This window comes from Vulpes lagopus, chromosome 20 (assembly GCF_018345385.1).
Source record: "Vulpes lagopus strain Blue_001 chromosome 20, ASM1834538v1, whole genome shotgun sequence".
Taxonomy (NCBI): domain Eukaryota; kingdom Metazoa; phylum Chordata; class Mammalia; order Carnivora; family Canidae; genus Vulpes; species Vulpes lagopus.
In genome coordinates, this window is record NC_054843.1 from 7,159,948 (window position 1) to 7,184,300 (window position 24,353).

The 24,353-nt window shown below is 46.2% G+C and overlaps 1 protein-coding gene across 1 annotated transcript in view; it reads left to right on the plus strand.

Annotated features, from left to right (window-relative positions):
• Nucleotides 1-24,353, plus strand: part of KCNJ6 (potassium inwardly rectifying channel subfamily J member 6) — a 259,033-nt gene that overhangs the window by 19,402 nt on the left and 215,278 nt on the right. The window lies entirely within an intron of this gene.

Sequence of the window (24,353 nt, forward strand, 5' to 3'; positions counted from 1 at the left end):
TGCTAAACCACCAAGCCATGAGGCTGCCCAAGTCACTTCTTTTCTTGTTAAGTTTCTAGATGAGCTGTTGGTATTGCTAGACTAAAGTGACCCTGGATAGGTGGAGGGTGGTAAATAGAACACACACTTAGATGACAAGCCCTGCACACCCATCCTGGCTTCTTCTCATGTCCAGTTCCAGACATAGGAGACATGCCCCGTATTGCTGACCACAAAACAGATCAATGTCTCTGCATTTATAGCATTGCTGAGATTTTATAAATAACCAGCTACATGAGAAAAGACAAGAAAATCCCACTGAATTGACAAAGAAAGGGAAAATGCTGAGTAGGGCCTTATAAGTACAAGAGAAGGATCTCAGTGATGGGAAGGAGAATGGACAGTTGTTTCTAATAAGAAAAGAGAGGAAAGAGCCCTCGGGTATGTGCCCAAATCATACCCTGAAATTACTTTTATAGGAAGGGAGTGTAATTTCTTTGCTGTCATCTCAGAGAAGTCAAAAGGATAAACCAAGTGGCTTCTTGAGTTAAATGTCCAGGTCACTAAATCTGGGGTGCCATCAAAATTCAAAGTCATGCCCTCACAGCTGTGGTACTGTTCCATGGGCTAGACTTAGACATCACTGCACCCTCTCTGGGTTGCTCCTCAAGAGTTTGCATGGAAAAGCCCTTCAATATATGATGTTTGAATAATATTTTTATAATGCCTCCATGTTCTGATTCCAAGGGAGCTGTTGGACACTATTAAAATTATTAAAAAATTGTTTTCTTTGGAAAACAAACACAGGTTACATTATTTTGTGTAGTCAAATTGTAGCCATCTCTAAAAATTCAGCAAGAACCCACTGGAACAAGAAATAAAATGCCCAGATTCTGTATATGGAGGTCAGAGGGGACCCTTAAGAGGGAAAGGACTCTTTTCTTATCTTAGAAACCTTTGCCAGTGAAAACATCTATTTTAAATGTCACCCAAATGCATTTTTTGAATGAAGGAGGAAAAAGAATGAATGTATGTTTGAGATGGGACAAGGTGAGTAACATGCACTTCTCTGAGTCATATAATACTTGGAGCCCAGTCATTTCCAGGTAACTGGTTTCTGACATGTCTGTATTGATATTTTTCTTTGGGATTGCATTGAAGATCTTCAAAACCTAAGCCCCCGTGATGTTCATCACAACCACATTTCCTTCCAAGAAGCCTGAGAGATTGGAGTTACCTTTGAGTCATGCAGTTCTGTAGAATGAGCTTTAAACAGACACTGAGCTCTATTAGATGAGTTATTTAACTTCTTTCTAGATTAGGTTCCCAGCTATAAAATAGGGATGATTCCAAGAGAAACGCAATACATTAGTAAGCTCTTTTCCCTATCCCTTGCTTCTAAGAGGATATGGAAAATTATAATAAGCGACTTAATGATTTTACACTTTCCTAAATGCCAAGTATACACGAAGGCAGGTGCTACTTAAAGCTTCATTTGTAAGCCTTTCAAGGAGAAATAACTTTATGGGTAGAATGATGCCCCTGCAACACCAAGGGCTCCCATATCAGAAAGAATGAACTGTGTCCAGCATGGCTCACTCATCAACATAGGGAGGTGAGCTCATGGTTTAGAAAGATCTTTCACAGCTACATTTGAAATCCTAGAAATCCCAGGTTAAAATTCTGTTTAATCCTGGGTTGAAGAGATAATCAGATAATTCAATTAAAACCAGAAGACCCCTGGGGCACCTGGATGGCTCAGTCAGCTAAGCATCCGACTCTTGATTTTGGCTCAGGTCATCATCTCAGGGTCCTGGATGAAGCCCTGATTTGCACTGGGCTCTGCATAGTCTGACTTGCAGTGCATAGTCTGCTTGGAAGTCTGTTTCTCCCTCTGCCCCTCCCCTCACCCCTGCTCTCTCTCTCTCTCTCTCTCAAATAAATAAATTAAATTAAATGTAAAAAAAACAGAACACACCATTCCTGAGGTATATTCAGTCATTAAAGTTTTACAGAAAAGTCAGTACTGCATCTTGTGAACACAAATGATTTTCAGAATGTGTCTAGGCTGATGCGGATGGATGGGGAGGGCTCTCCGCATGTTTGCCAAACGAGTCATGCAGTTACACGTGTGGTTTTGGTGAAAGTGGCACCGTTCGGATCCACCCTGGGGGAAACTTCCACCAGGGAAAATACAGTGTGTCTTGGGTTGGCCTGACTTCTAGAAACCAATCTTCTCTTTCTCTGAAAATTTAAACTTGCCAATTTTAACTCTCTCTCTCTTTTTTTAACATTTCTACAAAACAAGAAATGCTTACTGCTATTTCAGAAAGTAAACAAATGCTGCCAGGAAAGAAACCTGTGCCCATACAACTGTACTAAAGACAATCACAGCCATCAGTTTATCTTACCTGGGAGGTTCTCATTTATTTGCTGCACAAGTAAGCTATGCACAATGTTGAAAAGTGTGAGAATTCAAGTAAGTTTAAAAAAGAAAAAAGGAAGGCAGGATATGAAGCAGAAAGTTAAGGACGGAAGGAAGGAGGGAGGGAGAAAGGAAAGGGAACAGCACATACAGTAAATATATGGGCTTATTTATGGTGTTTAACTAAAATTGGATCATCTTACACACTGTTCTGTTGCCTGCCTTCCTAAGTGATAATACATCCTTAACTTCTTCCCGAGTTGGTAACTGGAGGTGTTGGTAGGTTTAGTTTGGCTTCGTTGCCTTCTGCTCTGAGCCTCACTCTCTGTCCCTCAGCCACCTTGCTGACAACCCTGGCTGCTCCTGGATGTAGTAGGTACTCGCTACATCCAGGCCTCCCACTCCCTATTTCTATTGTCCAGCATATTCTTCCCCCAAACCTCCCTTTGTTCCACTGAATCCTTATGGAATTGGCACCTTGTCAGGGAGGGCTTGCATTTCCACTCCGTGTATCTGTGACCACGCAGATCCTCCACCCTGCTCCGCCATACACTTCTTCCCTGATCTAATTTCCTGCATAGTATTTGCTACCTTCTGATATGCTGCATAAATTAGATGTTGATTTCAGTGCTTTTCTGTCTCCTGTAATAGAATGTAAGCTCCCTGGGAGTACCATTTTTGTCTGTTTTGTTCACTGGTTGTATTAGTCAGAGTTCTCTAGAGAAACAGAATATTTATATTTATATAATGTCTATGTACATATATAAAATACATATACATAAAAGAGATTTGTTATGAGGAATTGGCTCATGCAGTTATGAAGGCTGAGAAGTCCCGTGATGTGCTGGTGGCAATCTGGAGACCCAGGAAAGTATGTTCTGTAACTCAATCCAGGGTCTGAGACCCAGGGGAGCTGATGATATAAATCCTGGACCGGAGGCAAGAGAAAATGAGATGACATGTCCCAGCTCAACAGTGAGACAAGAAAAAGGGAGAAAATTCCTCCTTCCTCTGCCATTTGTTCTGTTCAGGTTTTCAAAGGTTTGGAAGATGTACCCCACACTGGAGGAGAGGGGCAACCAACCTATTTAGCTGAGTCCACTGATTGAAATGCTACCCTCATTCCAAAACACCCTCACAGATACACCCAGAAAGGTCTAATCTGGGTACCCCGTGGCGCAGTCAAGTTGACGGATAAAATTAACTGTCGCATTGCAAATGTTGCACAGCACCTAGGAAGTTCTCGGTATTGTTGAGTAAATATAGAGTATCATCATCATCGTCATGGCCGTATTGTAATTCTGAAACTTATTTACTGTGTAGTTAGTCTATCCTTTATTTTGGACAGTTGGGTTGTTTTCCTTTTTTGTTGCTGTCAACACTGCTATTATAAACATCCTACACACACTGTATCTTTGTGCACACCGTATCAGAATATCTCATTAGTATAAAGTATATAGATGTAATTGCTGGGTAAAGGCATTTTTTTAAGGCTCTTGTTATAATTCACCAAATTGCTGTCCAGAAGGCTGCACCTGTTTACATCCTACCAGCGCCTAAGAGAAGGACCATCTCTAATCCTCTGATTCACTGACCACGTGAACAACCTAAGTGGACGCAATGATGTTCAAAGAAACTGGACCAGGGTCTTTTCAGCTGCAAGAACCCGTGCCCACTTGAGCCACTCAGCTACACAGACCAGACCAGCTATAAAGAAGGAATTAGTTTCAGACATTGGGCAAAAATGTTCCCGTGGTGGAACCCATATGCTACCAGTTTTCAGAAATCATGCCCCACTCATTAACCCGATTGATTCTCACAAGAACCCAGTAAGGAATGGCGCATGCTGGTGTCTCATTGAGTAGATGGTCAACCAAAGCCAAGTTCACACGGGTAGGTCATGCAAGATAACCAGAATTTGTGATTGGAGTGTGGAGTCCCAACATCTGGCCTTGAACTCTTCTTTGCAATTCTTTCCAGGGACACTTGGGTGGCTCAGTGGTTGAGCACCTGCCTTCAGTCCAGGGCGTGATCCTGGAGTCCCAGGATCGAGTCCCACATCGGGCTCCCTGCATGGAGCCTGCTTCTCCCTCTGCCTACGTCTCTGCCTCTCTCTCTCTCTCTCTCTCTCTCTCTCTCTCTCTCATGAATAAATAAATAAAATCTTAAAAAAAAAATTCTTTCCAAATTCTTCCAGACTTTATTAAGGTCCACTCGCCAATCAATATTCATGCAGGCTGCCAATGTCCAAAACGTGTTCTTTAGAGGAGGTTTTCAGAGGGTCATCAAAATTGCAGTGGTGTAGCAGCTTCTTGAAGTACTATTACAATGTTTGGACTTGAGGGCTGGAGAGAGAGGGGATTGGGGGAAGCCAGAGAGGAGAGGATGAAAGGGAGAAAGAAGAGAAGGAGAGCAAGTGAGAAAACAATCCAGTGAAGGGCAGTTTCCTTAACAATAGCTTTTGTAGTATCCTTGGCCATATTTCAGGGCCAAACCAGTTTTTCCCTCTGAGTTCACAAACTATTATTATTAGTTTCACATGCTTAAGAATATCACTAGAGAGATGACATTTCTCCTGAGATTATACCCAAAAGATAAAAATCTCTTCCTTTTGCCAACATGGTTCCAGATCCCATCCTCCCACTCCCCCACCGGGAGCATCTCAACATAATGTTTTCTCAGAATCATCTCTCCCTTTATTGGCTGATTTTCCCCCTCAAAATATAAATTTACCCATTAGACAGTGGAAGGTTTTTACTTCTTAGCAAAAGAAAAGAAAAATCTTCATTTTTTCTTCCACGTGAGATTTTTACCTTATTTTAAGACATTGAAAAAATAGGATTATTGAAAGTTTTGTCTGCATTTGAAACTTCAATGAAGAAATAGCAAAAAGATGACAATTGTTAACATCTATAAATTATGCATAAACTAATAGGAAAAAGAAATCTCTTTCCCCAGCTGTCTTCCTTTTTTTTTTTTCTTCCATTTTTAAGAAGCATGGTTACAGGGATATTATAATGGTCCCATTCTTCCAGTATCTCTGACATCCAGTGCTTTGGCATTGCTCACATTTTATAGATGGAAAGACTGAGACTCAGAAGGAAATCATTTCTATCCAGCAGCAATGCACAACATCTGTGGATTCCCATCTGTAACTCCATCTACCTCCATATCCTTTCTAGAGCAATTTTATGGAAAAAAAAAAAAACAACACGAAAAACAGTAATACAATTATTGACATTTTTTAAATTTAAAAGAAATGAAATCCACTGGGAACAACTCTTGAAGGGCACTTTGCGGTGGCCCATCTAGAATGAAATTTTCCATGATCAGTAAAGACTTTAGAGCCAATCTGATGGCCAAGTGAAAAACAACAGACTTCACGGACGCCAGGCTAGAATCAGACAAACAATGCTCTCAGACAATCTTGGCCACTAGGGCCACATGGCTTTGACAGGTGTGAGCTACCTCTCCATGAACCCCAGTGCTTCTTCAGAGCCCCCAGGGATTTCCAAGGGTAGCCAGGGTCCAGAACCCACAGTAGCAAGCACACACAGCCCAGGGTTCAAGGTTTTCTTTAATGACAGTAATGGGCGCCTTGTCTTACACTTCCTCAGCGTTCCAACTCAGGAAATGCACCCGCCTGAGTCATATCACTTATCTCAGGCCCTCGGCAAATCGGGATTGGGTCCTGCTGGGTCCGAGACACTGTGTAATGTTTGGGAACCAGAAGAGAAGGCTTTTCTTACTGATGGGTGGAGCAGAGTATGTCTTGGTTCTGAGAAGATCCCCAAGCTGGGGCAGCTGTCAAGTCTGCACAGGCCTCTGGGAAGCCAGGGGTTAGAAAGGAGGGACGTCACTGGATGGACACCGCAGCGGAAAGGTCAGAGGTTTGGTGGGATGGGGAAGCGGAGAGCAGCTTAGTGGGGTGCAGCCCAGGGAGTAGGTGTGAGAACGGGGCAAGGGGGCAGACCACAGGGACCCGCTGCTCCTGGACCAGGACCTTAGATTTCATCCCAGAATGGGCAATGGGGAACCAGAGCAAGAGTTTAGACAAAGCAATAGGATGGACAACCTTGCTTCTAGAGCAATGATCATTGTGTTTTCCCAATGGCGATATCAGTCACGATACTTATTTTGTCGGTAAGACAGGTAGGAATAGAGCTTATTTTTAGAACCAGCATTGCCTAGCACCTCCAGTTGGCCCCACCCCTGCCAAAAGCACCGTGGAGGCCTTGTCTGTGTGATCCACATCCGAGGGGCTTCTCCCTGGGCACGGGGTGTACGTGCAACCTACACACTGGTGGTTTGAGCCGGGGAGTACATTTGGCATGGGGTGGCCATTCATCCCCCTACTCCCACCCACAGTGGGCAGCACTGGCTACAGGCTTCTCCCCCCCGTTACCACAGCCTCACTTGCCATGAGTTTGGCCATCATTGGGACTTACTGTCCTCACACATTCCTCTGCCTGCTGTCCTTCCTCCTTGCTGGGCAGAGCTAGGATGAGGATCCACACCCCAGCCAGGGGTCTGCAAAGTAGCAGAGGGCCCTCCGTTCAGAGCTGTCTTCAAAAGATTTGGAAGCCAGAGCAGCCTCTTGGAGTGGAGAGAACCTGGTTCTCCCCAAAACTTGTCAGTGCCAGCGTTTAGATATTCTGTTTAAATCCCTTAGCAAGATGAAGCCACGGTGTCGGTTCCTGCAGGCAAATCTCCGACTTCCACACTAACTGGATTCCCTCCTGGCTCTGATCCATCCCAGCCCGCTGCCACAGTTCCAAGATGAATTCCCAGAGGTCAGCAGCAGACACGAGTGCCGTCTTTTCCTTTTTGAAGCTCAAGTGCGTTTTCGGAGGCAAATCTGTGCTGTAGGCATTGTCTTCGCTCACCTCTGGTTTTGGCAAGGATGCCTCTGCCAGCATGGTGTTCCCCGCTGCCTCTGGGCCCAGATTTCTTCTCTCTGAAGGCTGTCAGCTTGTCTGTTCCCCTGACAGACAATAACTCCTGCCAGAGAGAAATGCTGAGTGTTCCCGCAAGGCTTCGGATGAGTCTGCTCGCCCAAGCCCACGTGTGACCCCCACGTCTTCCCCAGGACACAGCTATGCAGAGATCTGCCTCCCTAGACTACTAAAGTCTCCAGATTCACATTGAAGCCCAAGAAAGGTCATCAGTGCCCCTTCACGGTATACAAGAAAGTGCCACCTTCAGACTCCCCACTCAGCTGAGACAAAACTGAACCTCAGTGTCAAGTCAGTGAGAAGCCTCAAAACCCATGCAAGCTCATTGTTCCAGGTGAGAGGAGCATATGTGAGATTGCTAGTCACAGCAAAGTGCTTCAGAAACACCAACAGTTATTATGGGTCAACAGGCACTTATCAGGCTGGTTTTAGGGCTGTGACTTTACCCTGGGAGTACCTGAGAAACAACAAGATTCTACTTTGAGGCTTCATTTCATATTTCTAACTTTTGAAATAAGGAACTGGAACAGGGCATCACTGTCAGGCTTTGGTGCAGGGCTGAGGGCATGCCTGATGCCCTTTTGTCTTCACCTCTGTCCTTGACAGCACCTCTGTCCTTGCTATTGTCCTTCTACCTAGGCTGCCCTTAGGAAGCAGTCAGGACCACTCGCCAGGAAGCTCCGCCTCTCACAAAGTAGGAGGGATGGAGGTAGAAAGGGCTGTGCATTTGTAACTACAGATGCTGTCCAAAGAATGACCTCCAGAAGTGGAAGGTCAGTGGAAGGCAGAGGGAGGAAAGAGAAGGGAAGAAGATGCTGGGTCATGAGGAGGGGACTGTGGGGAGCAGAGTTAGTAAAGCTGGCATGCCATCATCAGTCAGACACAAAGCTGGGTCCATCCGAGAGTCTGGTAATACTCCCCACCTGGAGCAGACTCCCCAGAGAGGGTGGTAATGGGATTATATTAAGGTTAGCTGCTCCTCACTCTTGTTTGGCTGATTCTAGACCCTTCCATTTTCCAAACAGCTCCATTTGGGGAGATGGGTCTTGAGCTTTAGAGTCTTTGGGGACCAGCCAGTTTCCTCCTGAATCCTCAAGAAAAGCCCTTCTCTAGCTCATCTCTAAATGCCAGGGACTGTTAGTTGGCACTTTAGAAAAAAAGCCGATCTGCTCTAACACAGAGGTCATATGAATCTGTTCCTTGCTTAGTGCTTACAATTTTAGTGAGAAAATAATAAATAAGACACTGTGGGCACAATCTATAAATAAAGTGACAATCTCTAGATTCTTTTGAGGAAGATAAAATTATAATCACTCTCATGTTAACAAAAGAGATTTGAAAAAAAAAACAAAAGAGATTTGGGGGAAAAATGTTGATATATTGGTATTTTTTCCCCAAAAACTGCCTTACATATAGGGGACCCAAGAGTGGTCTTAAAAGCTGGAAGCCAAGTTTTCCAGGCAAGTTAACACTTCATGTCGGAGCTAAAGGGTACATGTGTTGACTTTGTGCTCTAAATTAGTGTTTCTCAAACGTTGACATGTACAGGAACCGTCTGGGGCTCTCAGTGAATGCAGATTCTGAGACTGTGATCTGGGATAGAGCCTGGAATTGTGCATTTCTGACAGGCTCCCTGGTCACATTGATGCTACAAGGCTCTAAGGAACTTCCACTATTTGCAGAAAACCTTGTTCCTTTTATGAGTTTTGACAGACCTCAAGTAAGAATGAGTAGGTTTTTCAGGCCATCCCTATCATATCTCTGTGGGAGTTTTTTTGTTGTTGTTGTTAAGAAAGAATTATAAGGCTTCTGGAAGTTAAGAAACAATAGAGGATGACAGGGCTTTGATTATACCGTAATTTAACAGATCATTTTAGGATTTCAGAGGGCATGCTGTTGGAGAGAATCCTAGGGAAAAAAAGAGGAAGGAAGAGGCCAGCAGTGAGCACGGCTTGTTTGTATCTATTTTTGACACTGCCCTGGGTTATGTATATAGCATCTCTCTGCCAAAGAGGATTACAGGAACTTGGAAGAGGTTATTTATTGAAGTATTTTAGAATTAAATTCTACCATTTACAATTGTTTAAAAAAATCAACATCTTCAAATGAAAGGACCAGGGAAATTTCTGCCGCTGTCCTCGGAATATAATCCAGAACCCAAGGGAGTGTTTGTTGGACTGACACGTCAAAAAGCATCAATTCTAAATAGGGGAGGTCAGTCAGCAGACCAGAGCAAAAGAAAGACCTCTCTCTACCACTGGTGAAAGACTGCACATGTTGCCATTTATAGAGAGCACACCATAGTAGGTTCTGACCAAAGAAATAAACATTTTTCTCCTAAAAGGGGAACAACATTAGAAGGAATGTCCAGGAACTTAATGAAAAGCTCTGAAGGGAACCAGATGAGTGGCAACGAAAGCTAAAATTCTTGGGATTGCTCACTTTCCTGAATAGTGATTTCCTCTTAAAAACTCCTTATTAAAAATATTATAGCCTTATTGCCGAGGCCATCAGGATACAAAGTGAGGGTTTCCTTAGACATCCTAAATCTAATGCCCATTCTGCACTTCTTTTCCCAATTTATCTACCCATCTTTGCTCAGCCTTCAATCTCGATCATAGCCTCCAGCCAGTTCCCTCATTTATACTGAAGTGTAAATGTCCCTACAGAGGACCCAAATGAGCAACCTTCCTTCTAAATACAGTTGCCCAAATATACTCCATATTTCCCAATCCATTCATCCCTATCAGATATTTTTTTAAAGCTACATTTTCAAAAGCGATAGGGAAGAAATATGGTATGATAGTGATATCCATTAAATCTGGAAATAAGGGCATGTGTATTCTTTGCCCCTTCCTGAATTTTTAAAATTATTTGTAATAGTTATTAAGAAGTGAGTGGCTTTATTATTGACCAGGTTGATGACAAGGTTGCTCCTTCGAGGAGGTGGCACTGAGTTCCACCATTACCTGTGTCTAATTAGGATGCTGTGTTTGACCTGCAGTGGCTCAACACCCTGCCTGCACATTAGCGTCTCTTAGGAAGCTTTTAAAATATATACACGTCTGCTCCTCACCCCAAACTAATTAAATCAGAACCACAGCAGGAAGCAATTTCTACATTGGTATGTTTTTAAAGCTCCCCACATGGTTTTACTGTGCAGCCAGGCTTGAGAACCATTGGTTTAAAAGAATAATGATCACGGTGCTTTATAAAGATAACTTCAAATTCTTAAGCACTTAAGCTCTCAACATGAAAATCTTTTATATTTTTCTTATTACCCAGAACCATTTGAAAGTCATGTGATACATATCCCCATCCTCACCATTCTATATCCTCTCCCCATCCTAATCTTCCACCCTCAAACCACATACCACTACTGCCTCCACCACCCCACCACATCACCTCACCACCACCACCATCGTTATCACCCCCACTTCATCATCACCACCATCATCACAACCACCTCCATTACTCATCACCACCATTATTATCACCACCACCTGCATCATGACCACCACGATCATTATCACTACCACCACTACCATCTCTACAACCACCACTACCATCACCACAACCACCACTACCATCACTACCATCACCACCCTCATGACCACCACCAGCATCATCACCACCATCACCATGAACCCCATCACTAACAATAACAACCAGAAAAAAAGTAAAATACATAGATGAGACACTTAACTTGAATTATCAACTTTTTAATTTGGATATTCAAACCTTTAAAATTCATATAAGAGTAGTCTGAGGTGGGGGCTTGTTAGCTGGGAACTAAAACACTTGGGGCCCCAAGGGTATTTTTAGATTGAATTGGGTGTAGGAAACCCTGGAAAAACTCCCTCTTATCCAGACAGCCTACAAGCAATCAATCTATCAGTGTCCCTTTATGTAAAATTAAAATATGTATTTTTAATCTTATTTTGTAGCATTTAGGAGCACATTTGTTAGCAATGCTTAATTAATAATAAACCTTGATGGGTGTAGGCCAAATTTTGACCAACATATAGAAGGTATTTTTGCTACAACTAAAATGATATACTATATGGAGTGGAGGAGGCAGAGAGGAGAAGAGAAGAGAAGAGAAGAGAAGAGAAGAGAAGAGAAGAGAAGAGAAGAGAAGAGAAGAGAAGAGAGAAGAGAAGAGGGAAGAGAAGAGAAAAGAGAAGAGAAGAGAAGAGAAGAGAAAAGGAGAAGAGAATAAGTTTCCCTAACTTGCTTTTGTAAAACCAGTGTTCACCTTTTAATCGCCCCAACATTCTGCTGAGAGGTGCGGCTCATGAAACTATTTTATGAAAGCAAAAAGGAGAAAAACCTCCTGCCCTGTGCTTCTGTTCTGCTCATTCCCCCATACCACACTTTTCTGGGGTCACTGAACATTATTTACTTAGATTTGAGAGATCACCTTATACCCTAAGAATTCCTTGTGTTTAACATCAGGAAGAAATTTCTAGAATATGTTAGCAGACTTGCAATACACACTATTTTACAGGAAACATTCTTACAAAGTTGCCCCCACATGCCATCTTGCTATATTTGACTTTGTAAAGCTTTTTGGAAAAGGCACAGTAGGTTACAGGTTCATGGGGGGTAGTTTTGTTTGCTGCTTGCCTGCTGCTTGCTTGGACGGTGGGGGGGGAGTGGGTAGGATTATAGTCTGCATTCTCCTGAACTGTACCCGCGTGGTAGGCTTCCTGGGTCTGTGGGATGTGCAGGGAAAAACCTTTTGACATCCGGAGCTGCCCTGCCTTATTCCATGATTTACATTTGCCTGCTTCTCTCCAACCCCAGAAATCAGGGACTGTTTCACACGCAGGAGGTCCGAGTCCCGCCAGGAGCAGGTGTGCTGTACAGACATGCGCATCTCACCGAGTCAGAGTTCCCGGAGCTGTGTCTTCTAGAGCTGCAGGAGGGGCTTGGGAGCAAAAGGACTGTATGATGTGAGTTAAATACTCTCAGGAAGAAGCAGGCCTTTCTGATTACAAACAGATTTATAGGGCTCAAGTTCTTTGCCTGAGTAAGGTGAACGGATTGTAAAATATTTTTGAGATTTAAGTTCTGCAGCCTGATTTCTCTGAACCTGGCATCCAGAACCAGGAAACAGCCGGGACAAATGAATCGCCACATGCCAGCTCACTAATGTGAGTTGAATTGGGGCCTCCCCAAAGATGTGCCGAAGTCCTAACTTCGTACCTGTGAAGGTGGTCTTATTTGGGAATAGAGCTTTTGCAGATGTAATCAAGTCAAAATGAGGCCATCAGGGTGGGCTCTGATCCAAATGTGACTGGTGTCCTTCTTTCAAGAAGTGGGGAGTGATGTGCTGACAGGGAGGGAAGAGACCATCAGAAGACGAAGGCAGAGATGGGAGGATGCGTCTACAGTCCAAGGAATGCCAAGGACAGCTGGCAATGCCAGAAGCCAAGAGAAGGGCACAGAAGAGATGCTTCCTTGCAGCCTTCAATTGGTTCTGCCCACACCTTGATTTGGGGCTCCCTAAGCCCTCAGAGCTGTCAGAAACACACTTCTGTTGTCTCAAGCCAGCTCCTAGGAAACAGACCCACGACCCAGGAACCTTCCTGTCGGGGTCAGCCTGCTCTGAGCAAAACCGTGAGGTACAGGCCGGCACCTCCCCCAGCAGAAGCCCCCCTCCTCCTGGCAGCCTTCCCCAAGGAGGACCCCAGCCCCGTTCTAGTGCGCTCACTGCGCATGGAGCCTTCCTTCTCACGTGAAACGGAAGCCTCTCCTGCCTGTGGAAGGCACCTGTGAGGAGTCACAGGTAGGAATTTCAGTTGCAAAATTTACAGCGTTTGAAAGTGAAGCGTCACTTCTGTAGGCCTGAGCCCCACACAAGCCCCCATTTCTGAGAAGTAGCAGAAAAACTTTTGCCAATTTAAGGTAGACCGAGTCACACATGGTTTACCTGGGTCCTTGGGGCCACCACCCCACAGGCAGCTGCTCCCCTCCTGCGTGTAGACACAGGTGGTTGGGGGGAGGCTGACACAGTGAAAATCTCCATCCCTGCTCTACCTGCCACCTGGCCCCAGCAGGACCAGTTCCTCGTCCTAACCTCAGGGTCTCTGCTGGCCCACAGCCCTACTGGCCGTCCTACTCCCCAGGCCAGTCTAGATCGAGCTGTTGGGCTTTCTAGCAGCTTTCCCAGGTCCAGGTTGGGCCCAGTGTGAGCAAGCCAGCGCAGAGCCCCTCTGCCCCGCCATCCCCAGGCTTGCCTCCCAGTTGCCCCAGGTTTCTAAGGAGCTGGTGTTCTTTTCTCGCTACCCAGCCTCTCCACCTCCCTCCCATCCCGGATAGGGGCTCTTATCTGGTGAGAAAACAGCTGCTCTGTCATCACATCTGCTTTCCAAATCTGGAATTCATAAGCTTTGTGCTCCTCTGAGTCCCCCCCAGGCTTTGGGCTGGGTATCTGAAGCCAAACTTTGGAGAACTTAAAAAAAAAAAAAAAAACCCTCTGTCTGGCTCTCACATTCCTAAGCCCTGGCTCCCCAGACTGTTCATATGTCAAAGCCAAGAATGTTGCCATTTGTTCTTGCAGTGCTCCTTTGTGCCATCCTTCCTAGGGCCAAGGAGCTTCCACCTGTGGCTTGAATGGTGGCAAGGCACGGGGCAAGGAGGGATGACTGAGAATGCCATGGAACCATCAGGAGCACCGAGGGGGGACTTGGGCGGAGTCATAAAGAGTCACCAGCACCCCAAAATTGCACCCTGTACAGAGGCTACTTGTAATACCTTCGTGTCATTCCCCCCACCAACCTAGCTGACCCTGGGGAGCCAACCCTATCTGGGAACGGCCTATCTCAGTTTCCATGGGCCCTCACTTCATCCTTTCACCGTATTTGCTACCCAGTCCCCAGATATCCAGCCACAGTAGCAACAGGACAACGCTTGGTCTGGCTGGCCCAGCCACCTGCCTCGGCCCCACCCAGCTCTCGAATACTAACTGCCCAGGTGGGGTTGCAATTTATGGCCAAACAGTTGAGAGACTCTAAAATTCCTCACACCCTTCCTTCCTTTGCTTTATCCCAGTTGCCTGACTTTCCTTCCACATTTCCAAGGGGAAAGAAAAGAGAAGCTGTGTCCAAATCGAGGCATTTATCATGGTCAAGTACTTGAAGTCAAGCTCCTGCTAACCTCAGGACCTTTGCATGTACTGTTCCCTCTGTCGACATCACTTCTTCCCCTCAGGAAATGTTCATTCTATTTCTTCTCAGATGTCATCTCCTCATAGGGGTGACCTTGCCCTAAAATACCCACCTCCCCATCACTGCCCATCTTCCCTCTCTCCTTCCTTTAATAATAGACAGACCATCTCCTGAAACTTTCATTGCATGTATAATATGCAGCTATTATTTCCTGTTTTTTTATCTGCCACCAAAACGTTAACCCGCCATAAGGGTAAGGACTTTGCCTCGTTCATCGCTGGGTTCCCAGGACCTGGAGCAATAACTGGCATAGTATAGATGCTTCATAAAGATTTGTTGAGTGAATGACAGCAGCTACCCTGAAAATTATATCCAAATTCGAACGGGGGTTGGTTTTGCAGCGTGCTGACCTATGGTCTAACTGAGGTGGGGAGGGTATCTTAGTAAACACAGGACCCTGTGCTGATTCGGGGGTAAGGCATGATTGTAAAACGGAATAATCCTACCTTAATATTACCAAGTTGACCTATGAGTTATTATTTCACTTCGGAGCTCCCCACACACAGAACTTCACCAAGGGTCTTGGTGAAGACTTCGATCATGAGGGGATCGTGGCTGAGCCCACGTGAGCCTGGGGATATGAGGGCAGTGGGGAGGGTGGGGGTGGAAGAAACCAGCCATGGGTGAGTGGGGGAGAGGGGGCATCCCCATCAAGCTGGACAGAGGGAGAGCAGAATTTAGGAAAGTGCAGAAACCCAAGGTTGAACCAGGCAGGAAAGAAAAAAATGAGTGAATTTTAACTAATTAAAACAACATAGCCCAAGTGTTTTCTGTGTGTGAGCACAGCACTAAGGATTTGGGATGGCACACCCGAAAGTCAGGATTGCAGCCCTCAAGAAGCATACGCCAGAGGTTCTAGAAATGGCTGTGAAACCAGAGTGATAGCTAGATTTTGACAGAAGCTGGCGTGTGGCGGTGAACACGGCGAGGCAGCAGGCAGCGCTTCCTCTGCTGGGAGGGCTCTCAGCCCCGGCTTCCTCCAGTGGGCACATTCACAGACTTAATCATAGGTTATATTTAAAAGGAGCTCACATGCACGATGCCTTATTAAAAGTGCCTTTTGCTGACTATTTTTAGAAGATATTAATCATGCTACCTTTTGATTTGAAATTGGGACAGGTTAGCTCTAAGTACATGAGATTCCTTAAGGAGCTTGAGAAGACCCAGGTGACCCACTCCCAAACCCCCACTGTTGCTGAACCCTCTGTTCTTGCTGTCAGGGAGAAGCCACTGGTCAGCTGTGGGGGACGCTAGAGATGGTGGCCGTGTCCCGCGTGTCACCGTGTAGGGCTGGGAACGACGGGTATCGCAGTAAGAGGGTGACAACCACAGACCCTAGTCCACCACTGAAAGCGTGACCTGGACTCTGACGTAGAGTTATATTACTTTGAAGCTTGATAACAAAAGATGAAGGGGCTTTACCTGTCTGTGTGTGTGTGTGTGTGTGTGTGTGTGTGTAAAGGAGTCATTTATATATATATATATATATATATAACTCCTGCTCTTTTTTTTTTTCCAATTTTTTGGATGGCTGCAAGCCAGCAGGTTAGAAATTGTGGCAGCAGGTTGCAGAGTCCTTAGAATGTACCTCGGATCCACTTTCCTTCTGTCCCACTGTGCCCTGGAGGAATGTCTTGCCCATGACACGCCGTGGCCCCTAGTGTCATGTCATCTGCTGGGAAGTGACAGCCCTGCCGGGACTCTTTAGTATGGTTGGTTCACAAGCCTGACAAGGGCAGAGTATTTATGAATCAGAAGGAAAACAATCTCAAGGAAGGATAGTTTGGAGAGGATGGAGAATGCAGTAGTCACCTACTACTTCATCTGCTGTGTGACAGGTCACTATAAACTGTGTGATGTACAGCACCACCCATTTATTACCTCATGGTCTCTGCGGGTCGGAGGCCAGCCGCAGCTTAGCTGGGTCTCTGCTCAAGGTTTCACAAGGCTGCAGTCAAAGTGCTGGTGGGGCTACATTCCTTCCTGGGTCCTCTTGCAAAGGCATGTGGCTGTTGGCAGAATTCAGTCCTCAGCGGTTGTAGGACTGAGGCTCCCATTCTTCCATTGGCTGTATGCCCAGGATGGAGTTTAGCTCCTAAAGGCTGCCCACAGTCTCTTGTCATGTAGCTCTCTCTCACCCTTGCAAGCTCCTTCTCTTGCTTCAGATCTCTCCTGCAAGGAAGGTTCTGGTAGCCTCTAAGTGCTCACCTGATTAGGTCGGGCCCACCCAAGATCATCCCCAATCTTTCTTAAAGTCAACCAGTTTTTCAACCTTAATTTATATCTACAAATACCCCTTACAAAAGCATCAAGTTTAGCATCAAAGTGGGTTCCTGGGATAAGGTGTGTGTACACCAGGGGTAAGGATACTGGAGAGCACCTTGGAATTCCACCAACCACAAGACACAAACACCTCCACCCATGTCTTCTAGGGTTCTACAGGTTAATCAAACAACAGCTGTTTTGAAACTTCCCTGTCTCCCTCTGCTGTCCCCTCCCCAATCCAACCATGAATGATGGTCCCAGTGAGCCCTGCTGTGTGTTGAAGGAGCTTTTCCTAGGGATCGGTGTTTGGCTCAGCATGAATCCTGCCGAGCTCTGTGGGTGTGGTCAGGTTGGGGAGGGCATGGGCACGCAGCATAGACGGGATCTCACACATGGTGTCATCTGTGCTCCACACGAGTGGCAGAGCAAGTAAGGTCCACAGGTACCAAAAAGAACTGGAAGGTTTCTCTGAGGGCCAGAAACTCTGGGCCAGCTGAAGAGTAACAGAGAAGAGGCAGGAGGGGGACTGTGTAGCAGAAGGCTGAGAGGCGGGAGGCTGTGTGGCAGGGTTCTGGTGATTGATAACTGATGATCTTCGCTGTTTTATTCTGACTGGAGGTGACACACACTGTCATCTAGAAGTTCGAGGACCAGTGAGTAGACTGGCCGGGGTTGAGAAGGCTGTGGTCCTCAGCACGGTGACCAGCTGGTCCCAGCCCCGACCAACTGAACCCAGGTCCCTGGGGACAAACCCCCCAGTGTCTTCTTATGATGATATGCTGAGGGGACTGTAGAGAGGTAGGCTGAGGATGGGGAGAGTGTGGAAGTCTGAGCTTTACTGGAGTTTGGGTTTTGCTTTGGCCTTTGAGTAGTCGTGAAAGCTTTCTGAGTAAAGGTAATTTGTGACATCCGTGGGCAAGTCTTCACCTCCAGAAGGTGAAGCTGACAATAGGACAGACAACAGACCAGAGCAAAAAGACAGAAGGCGAGGGCAGAGAGTTGCTGCAGAACCAGAGAGGATGCAACTAGGTCGAGGCGCCCAGAGAAGCGCAGAGGGGACACAGCGGAGATGTGGGTCAAGGCTCCTCACAGGCCTGGGAACTTCCTCGCAGTCACAAGTGACTGCTGGCCTCCCTCCAAAGCCACAGAAGGCATTAACACCACTGACTTCTAGTGCCTTCCTCAGAGAGAAGGATGTCGAGCCGTGGACATACGTTAACAGGGTCCCGACGACTCACAGCATCTGGCTCTGACGCTCCGAAAGGTGTCTACTCCAGCAAAACGGCAACGTGGCTCCCTTGCTTTAGGCATTTTAAATAGATGACAACCTCCTGGAAAGTCTTTTTCCCACAGACATCTCATGAAGTACAAAGACACAAAGAACAGGCAAACCCAGGAGCATCTACACCTCAGCAAATGGGCAGCTTCCTCCAGAGCCGGTCTTCTGAGGTCAGGAGCTGGCCAGCCGCAGGGCTCACAGAGGCTGCAAAGTCAGAGCGACTGGAGTAGCTAATGTTTACCTACAAGGTACCTCAAAATCCTCAGCTATCAAGCATCACTAAGGATACATCATACAATTTCAGATCTAAAAGGACTCTGAACCACTTTGAACACAATTGCCCCAGCAACCAGAGAAGTGCCTGAGGCCACTTCTGTAGGAACTAGGAAGCAGTAGGGGGAGGACTCAGACTCCTCCCCTCGGAACAGAAGCAAAGACAGTGCCAGCTTCCCAGCCCCTGAATCAGAGCCATGGCCCCCCCACCCTTGTATTGGCTGCTTGGGCAGGTGGGACCATCAGATGACAAGCTCCCTGTCCATGTTGGTGGCAGCTAATTTGCTAGACCATGGGACCTGGCCCTGCTGGAGCTGCAGGATCCGGAGCTCTGCTGGAGCCACATTGTCACCTATTTTTATGCCTGAGCTAAGAATGGCTATTAGATTTTTTTAAAGGTTGAGGGAGGAAAACAATATTCAACAGAGACGATATGTGGTTTGCAAAGAATAAAGAACTATTAAGTGCTTTATTTCAGAAAAAAAAGCTTTCCATCCCCTAGATTCCAGGGCAAGTTTACATTTTCAAAGAATCGCCAATGGCCGAGAGAGGTAGAGAGACTTCTAGAATATCACAGAGCTATTTGGAGACAGAGCTGGCAAAGAGGACCCAAGCCTCTTATTCTACTGTCTAGAGGGAGGGCCGCCACAGTGGAAAAGCGTGTGAACACACACACTCACAGTCATGCATGAGTGCTCACACATGTGCGTGCACACAACACACACAGGCCCCACAGACCCCACGAGGATTTAGCATCAGGACCTATGATCATGAGCTAATGAGAGTGACTTCTTTGTAGCCTGTAAAACATTCTTATATGAAGGCCGTTAACAAACAAAAGTGCCCTCAGGCTGAGGCTGTTTTTATTATAATCAGACCTCAACAGTACAGAGCAGTGGGGTGTCAGCCTTGGAGTACGTCCTGGAAGTGCCCTGGTGACGGCCCCATGATAGATTCCCTCGGCAGTAGGAGCTTGTCTATCCTCAGAAGGATGCCTCTTGCCGTCCTCTGCAAACCATGAGGAGCTTGGCCAAAGTAGAGCAGGGCCCCACTGTCTGCCCCCTTCCATTAATGAGTGACTTTGCAAGGGGGAAGGCTGGGGACACCTATTTCCAGGGTGATCCAGGAGGAAGAGGGATCCAGGCATTCGCTGAATCTAAGTGACAGGCAGCAAACAGTGAACAGAGAATGGAAGTTATGGTTAGGGTTAGGGTTAGTGTTAGCGTTAGCTTTAGGGTTAGGGTTGGGGTTAGGGTTAGGGTTAGTGTTAGGGAAGCTTGGCTTTCAGACTCCATGCATAGCTCCCGGGACCCATCGCAGACAGGTTTTATCAAACTAGAACTTAACAGAACGCCCCCATTTCCCCAGCACACTTACTCCTTACTCAGAATACTCTGTCCTCCCACTGTCCCCTCCACTATCGAAACAGGGTAGAGAACCATTCTGGACACTCCGTGGAGAATAGAAAAGGAAGGAAAAGCTTACAGGGTGAACCCAGATCAAACTTTAGGAATGGAAGGTGTCTAAGTGAATGGTGTCTATACAGAATCCCCACTTGCAAAAGTCACAAGGAAAAATACCTCTGGCCTCTGTTTGGATGCTTCCAAAGATGGGAGGCTTGCTACCCTACAGGGGAGCCCTTTTATTGTTAAGGAGCTTTATTTATGAGACTCCCCAAAGCACGTTTCTGAGCCTTCTTCCTATTTGCCTTACACTGCGCTGTCCCTCCACCCCTCAAGCAAGTCTCAGGGTCTAGCTGTCTCTTTATCCGCCATGCACTGAGTGGCGTGTCCCTCCAAAATTCATGTCAAAGCCCTACCCCCTGACGTGATAGTGCTTGCAGGTGGGTCTTTGGGAGGTGATTAGGTCTGGAAAAGGTCATGAGGGTAGGGTTCCCTGATGGGATTAGTGGCCTCACAAGAAAAGGGAGAGAGAGATCTCACGTTTGTGCGCACACTCGAGGTGAAAGCCATGTGAGGACCCAGCGAGAAGTTGGCTGTCCACAGGCCAGGCACAGAGCTCTCACCGGAAACAGAGCCCCACCAATACCTTGATCTTGGACTTCCTGCCTCCAGAACGGTGAGACATGAATGTTGTTTAACCCCCACCCCCACCCCCGCGGTCTCTGGTATTCTGTAATGACAGCTGGAGCTGACTAAGACACAGACTAAATATATTTACTTTCTACAACCTTTCTCTACATTGGGATCCCAAACCTTTCAGCTCTCGGCTGCCTTCCTTTGGATGCGCTCCCGCTTGTCAGCGACACATGCACATTTCTCCATCCAGAAATGACACCTGCTTCAGCAGCTCCTTGTTTCCTGCTCTGTCCTCCCAACTGAACCAAGAGTTCCTTGAACACACAAGCAGACACACGCCTGCATCCAAGTAAACACAAGCACAAAATTGTGTCTTATTTCCCATGGATCTTGAGGGCCAGGCTCGGGACCTGCTACAGAGGGAGCGCTTAATAAATATTTAAAGCATCTGTGAAAGAAAACCTGCAGCAGGAGGGTGACCAGTCTTATCACAGATGCTAAGTGAACTCAAGTTTTCACCAACAGTCTAGGCTTTAAATCTTCCTTCTAGGTGTCATTCAAATGTTCCTCGTCAGAACTCTCCCTCCCTCCTGAGCCATCTCTGCCTGTGGGTTCTTAGCCATACATTCTCTGAAATCTTTTGGGGGTTAATGACCCCAAATCTTTTGGGGGGTTGTATTCTAAAAACTTAGAGCTGGGTTCTTGCTTTCCTCTGAGCATGAGGTCTGTGAACTAGCAATTTGTTTCCCACAAAAAGACTTCAGTGTCAAACCAGCTTGGGAAATACTTCGTGAGTAGAGAGGTCCAGGTGAAAACATGTATTTCGTGGGACCCAGAATTTTCTAAATGCATTTGCCCAAGGAACTGTTGTGAGCAATCTATTAACCTCTGGAGGACTGCTGTAGTGTGGAAACTGGGACAGCCTGGTTAGTTTTTCTTGACCTTGTGCTTCCTTCTTCCTCTTCACTATTGCATACCCCCAATTGACAGGACTACGTTCCGTGATGTCGCAAACACGTCTCCTTTTGGGTGGGTAACTTAAAGTCCAGTGGAGCATCCTCCCCACCTTCCCTACATCCCTTGAGTGGTCAGAAGACAATGACATGGTTCATAGCCCTGAGTGGTCCAAGCTCTGCTTGTACATGAGAGTCTGGGTTTCCCCCAAGCCAAGATGCACTTTCATTGAGTCTCTCTAGGAGTGGGAGCTGGTGTACAGGTGCTTCACAAAAGCTGGTATGACTCCTTTTTCCTGGATAATGCCTGCATTTTGTCCTTTTATGATAAGAAATGAGGTATAAAATTTAGGATCCCAAGAAACCTGTATAAATGGGTCAAAATATCATTCTGCTGCTGCTGCTTGGACTCTCCAAAGACCAAGCCGTCGAAGCTTGTAAGAGTTGTGCTTTTTTCTGAACATGGGCTTATCCAACCTTGAACTACTGCCCAGCTTTGTTCACAATCCAGCTTGTGAGTACGCATGCATACACACACACACACACACACACACACACACACACACCTCTTTACAAGGCAGGCATTGATTTTTTACTAACAGCTGCTCATCTGTGTCAAGCTCTGTGATTTCACTTTGTCTGTAATGCTAAAAAACAAATCTCCACACTGGAGGAGGGTGAAGTGACTTAGGATAACAGGCCTTCCCTGTACCTGGAAACAACCTCAAGTGAACCATGGTACAGTGAGCTTAAAGCTGCCTTGTCCTTAAGTGACTCATTGGTGGAGCCGGGAGCAGCCAGGGTTTGTTATAGATGATCCCCTTACCATGTCCCACTAGGCTGCCTTGTTCCAGTACAGGAAGCCTCACAATTAAGAGCTTAGTATTAAACAGAGCATCCGTGGGAAGGCATTGGACAGATAAGCGATCCCTCAGTCCAATAATCAAACTCAACTTTGTTCTAGAGACATTTCATGCTCCCCTGTCCCCAGAGGAAACTGTGGCTAGCACCCTGACCCATGTAAATTTTCTTTAGAGCTGTTTATATATTTGCCATGGCCCTATCGAGACCGTGAGCCCCGAGGGAAGGGACAGTGTTTTGTTCTGGCTCGCCTCCCATCACTCAGCACTGATTGTCAATACTGGGTGCCTAGCAGGATGCAACGAGCGTTTATTGGATTGACTTGCTCCTGAAGGTTGGAATCCTTTTGCCTTTCTCAATCATTCCTTCTACGGACCTTACCGAAGAGCCTCCTGAGAGCGAGAAAGATGAGTAATATACAGTGCTTGTCCTCCAAGAATTCACAGTCTAGTACTGGATTCAGGCATATACACAACCAATTATAAAACTAGGTGGTAGGGAATCCCTGGGTAGCTCAGCGATTTAGCGCCTGCCTTCGGCCCAGGGCGTGATGCTAGAGTCCCGGGATCGAGTCCCACATCGGGCTCCCTGCATGGAGCCTGCTTCTCCCTCTGCTTGTGTCTCTGCCTCTCTCTCTCTCTCTCTCTCTCTCTCTCTCTGTCTATCTTGAATAAATAAATAAAATCTTAAAAAAAAAAAAATAAAAAAAATAAAACTAGGTGGTATGAGCGACGAGTGAACATATCGGGAGCATCCAGGAGGACTGCAATTTCAGAGTGGGCGTGTGAGAGGGAAGACAACCACCCCTCCTCCACTGTGGCATTAGTGCTGACTCTGCATGTGCCCTTGACCTCCTCCCACATGCGACTTCCACCTGCCTTTTCTTCCCAACTCCATACCCCCTCCCCGCCTCACCCTTATTTTTCCGTTTGTGATTCAGTGACAGGTAGAGTTTCCGAGACATATTAAATGCCTTGATAGGATCTCATCTGAGTGAAAACACAAACACACACACAATTGGAACAAACAGGTTCGCTGTTCTGAGGCTGGGCACAGCCCCTGGAGACGGCCTGATGCTGAACCTTCCACCATCCTGGCCAGTCCTGGCCTCCTGCCTGAGCTGTGCTTGGTAAGGAGGAAGTTGGTTGACCAGCAAGCCTGCTGGCAGGGAGGCCAACCTGTTCAGGGATGTCTAGAGAGCTGTGCACTGAGCTTGTTTCATCACTTGCTGACTTAAAATGCTGCTAAATAAATCACTGCAATCTCACAAAGCTATCTACTTGGAATTTCAAGTCACAGTATAAGGAAAGAGATTATGAGCATATATACATATACATGAAATACTAACTCCATTCCTCTCTAAAGAAGGTAATTCTTTTTTTAAAAATCCCCATCAACACAGCAATAGTCACAATGGGGTGTGACATTATAACTCCATGCCCAGAAATAATTCAATTATCCTCCAAGGTTACTTAGTTTGAAACTAGCATTTTGCTGTGTTTTCTCCCTCCAGCCTCAGTTAGTCAAAGCTGAATGCTTATTATTCTCACAGTGCAGATTGACAGCGAACAGGAAATCACAAAAAGAGCTCCGTCCCTAAACGAAACCATTTAGCCATGCACTTATTGAGGATAGATTCCGACTTGTCATTTTTTTTTTTTGACTTACGCCTTCTTAAAGAAAATCTCGTGATCTCTTTTCTTGCTCTTTAATTTTCTCTTCTCTGACTTGTGTTTTATCTTGCAAAATGTCAAACAAATTAAGTGTATGAACTTCTGGTGTGCTCCAGAGAAAGAGACAGACAATATACACCCACTTTTGTTCTGAAACCTGGTATTCTTTTAAGTTCAAACTAAAACAGAAGTGTCCAAATCCACAGTCCCAGGAAATAAGGCTCTAGAGAGAGGGTTAGGGAGGCAAGCAGCCTCAGAGCATACCTGTGGCCAGTGAGCCTGGATGGGTAGCAATGCAGGGGATCTAGCAACACTTCTGTTCCACCTTCTATAAGGGAGACCAGACTTACCTGTAGGTTTAAATCTCAGGGGCATGGTAGCCCATAATTTAATGCCACTCACTCCACATTAGACTT